Genomic DNA, 3,419 nt, shown 5'->3' with positions numbered 1-3,419 from the left:
CGGTGTTCAAGCATGTTCGGTCTTATTTCTTGAATAGACCAAGATGTCATCAATGAACACGACTACGAATCGATCCAAATATGGTCGAAGATCCGATTCATTAAATCCATAAATACCGCAGGGCATTAGTGAGCCCAAACGGCATCACTAGGAACTCATAGTGACCATATCTCGCTCAAGGCGGTTTTGGTACGTCCGAATCTCGGATTCGCAATTGATAATAGCCCGATCTCAAATCTATTTTCGAGAACACCGAGGCTCCTTCAGTTGATCGAACAAGTCATCGATACGTGGTAACGGATATTTGTTCTTTATCGCCGCTTTATTAAGTCGACGATAGTCGATGCACAAATTCGCATGGTTCCATCCTTCTTTTTCACAAACAACACCGCGCACCCAAAGGCGAACAACTCAGGCGAGCAAAACCTCTATCCACCAATTCTTGCAACCGAGCTTTCAACTCCTTTAATTCATTGGTGCCATACGATACGGAGCTATCGAAATTGGAGTGGTACCGGTACCAATTCGATGCCAAATTCTATTTCCGAGCAGGTGGTAAACCCGCAATTCTTCAGTGGAAAACATCCGGTATTCACAAACCACGCGCACGATTCGGGTTTCTTTTTCGATTCTTTGTCATCGAAAGCACGACGCAAGGTACGCCGCACCCTTTTTTTACATATTTTCGGGCTAACATTGCTGATATTACAGCTGGCAACCCCTTTAAGTCCGTAGACTCAACCCGAATTATCTCATTATTCGCGCACCTCAAATCGATAGTCTTGCTTTTGCAATTTACAACCGCATCGTGCATGGTCAACCAATCCAAACCAAGAATGACGTCGAATTCATCGAACGGCAAAAGCATCAAGTCCGCCGGAAAACAAGAACCTCGGAACACTAGGGGACTTTTCTTGCACACTTTGTTGACAAGCACGTAATGACCCAAGGGGTTTGACACCGAATTACAAACTCGATGAGACTCAATAGGCAAAGTCTTCTTTGGATGCTAAGGTTTCACATATATAAGAATGAGTAGAACCGAGGTCAATCAAAGCAATCACATTAGTATTGAAAAGAGTGAAAGTATCGATAATGACATCGGGAGGCAAGATCCTCGGCGTGCGCGTATGGCATAAGTCCTAGCAGGGCACGAGCCTCGAGATCGATGGTAGCATCTCTAGATCCTCTCGACCGCCACCGACATTGCCCATATTTCTAGGTGGCCTACCTCGGCGATGGTAGCACCCTGTTTCCACTCGACTTACATTCTGTTCAAGCATCCTCGGGCAATCCTTCATAAAGTGGTCGGCCGATCCACACTTATAGCGAGGAGCGATCACGAAACCAACAGCTCTCGAATGCCATTTGCCACAATGTAGACACTCGCCTCTCTCTACGATCATTTCCACCATGGCGATCGAAGTGACTCGTGTGGTCACAGGGGTCGATCGCGTCCTCGTCTAGAAAAGCCCGAAACGCCTCTAGACCGGCTCACATCCTCTCGAAATCTTTTCGATGCCTGTTGAAGAGACTTTCCCGAGGACCTCTTTCGGAATTCTCCGGTTCCCACATCAACTTTTTGTTTCTCCTTTCTAAGCTCTTCCGCTTTACAAGCTCGCTCAACAAGTACTACGAACTCTCGTATTTCGAGAGTGCCAACGAACATCCTTATATCATCATTCAGCCCATCCTCAAAGCGTTTACACATAATGGCTTCGGACGAAATGCATTCTCGCGCGTACCGGCTAAGCCTCACAAATTTTCGTTCGTAGTCGGTAACTGACATAGAACCTTGCTTAATATCAAGGAATTCCTTCGCTTTTGGTCGATGAATCTCGACTAATATACTTTTTTCTAACTCGGTTTGAAAGAATTCCCAAGTCACTTGCTCTCTAGGCACCACAAGTCGAGTACTCCACCAATAGTAGGCGGACTCAGTAAGCAAGGAGATGGTACACTTTAAGCACTCATCGGGTGTACAGGATAGCTCATCGAGCACCGGATAGTGTTATCCAACCAAAATTCAGCTCGCTTCGGCATCATCATCATCCGTAGCCTTAAATTCAAGTGGCCCCATGTTTTGAATCCTATCGATTGGGGCTTACTTGACCTTATTTGTTCATCACGGAGGTATTGTAGGTCTGGGGTTGCATTTGTCGGGAATGGAGGTTGTGGAACAGTAGTGTTAGTTCGAATGTATTGATTAAACCATTCGCTCATCACACTATAAAAGGCTTGCCTAGCCTCATCATTCGGATTGCTGGCCATAGGTTGAGAGTCCGGCCACACATGTCCCTTGCGGGAGCAGCGCCACACTCTCCACATCATCGGCTATTGCTCGGTGGGATCGGGATCCATTGCTATAAACAAACACAAAGTCAAATTGTCGAAATCACCACACTATCGATTCATCATTTAATGGCATGTATAGCTAGACCCCAAACACATCACGGTAGTCCTAGAATCGACTAAACCGCTGCTCGATACCAATAAAATTGTAACACCTGAACCCGAGACCATCGCCGGTTATCGGTCACGAGGGGTTAACAAGCCAAGTTCACATATTTTGCCCCCAATTTGACATTTCCAGTCAGGCTGGAAAACTGCGTCACCATCGCCTTAAAAATCATATCTCGAGTTTCAAAACTCGGAAACTGGTTTCGTAAATTTTTCCTGAATTTAGACTCATATATCCATCCATGCATTTATTTCTAGAATTTTGGTTGGGCCAATTGGTACAGTTTATTAGTTAAATTCACCCATGTTACAGGGATCGACTGCTCTGACCTTCGCGCATTATAACTTGAATGTCTCTCTGTACAGGGCTTTAATACTGGTGCCGTTTGTTTCTAATGAAACTAGACTAAAATGAAATCTGTACATATAAGGCATGACTCCTAATTCTTTCTGGATAATTTATAGTAAATTTTAAAGTTGCGACAGGGACCCAGAAACCATTCTGGCCCTGTCTCACAATAGCTTTAATATCTCTTAACATGTAACTCCTATGACCATTTCGTTTCTTCCATATGAAAATAGACTCATCAAGGTTCATTTACATAGCTTATTCACTATTTAATACCATTCCTACAAATTTTGGTGATTTTCACATTCACGTCACTGCAGCTGGCAGCATCTGTTTTTAAGGTAGGTCTTACCTATTTTGTAGTCTCCATGAACCAACTAGTCTTGCCATACATAGGTTCATATATGATCATTTTAACCATACCAATGGCTGATCATGTGACCAACATTCCCATCTCCAATCCATAATCACATCATGACACCATATATATATATATACAAACCGCAAATAGTCTAAGTTCAGTACTTCACTTTTACGAGCCATTTTCGCATGGCCGTACACATATACATCACAAAGATATTTAAACCAACAAGGGTAGTCCTATACATGC

Source organism: Gossypium arboreum, chromosome 13 (assembly GCF_025698485.1).
Source record: "Gossypium arboreum isolate Shixiya-1 chromosome 13, ASM2569848v2, whole genome shotgun sequence".
Classification (NCBI taxonomy): domain Eukaryota; kingdom Viridiplantae; phylum Streptophyta; class Magnoliopsida; order Malvales; family Malvaceae; genus Gossypium; species Gossypium arboreum.
The sequence above is the reverse complement of the archived record's forward strand: the minus strand, read 5'-3'. Positions refer to the sequence as shown.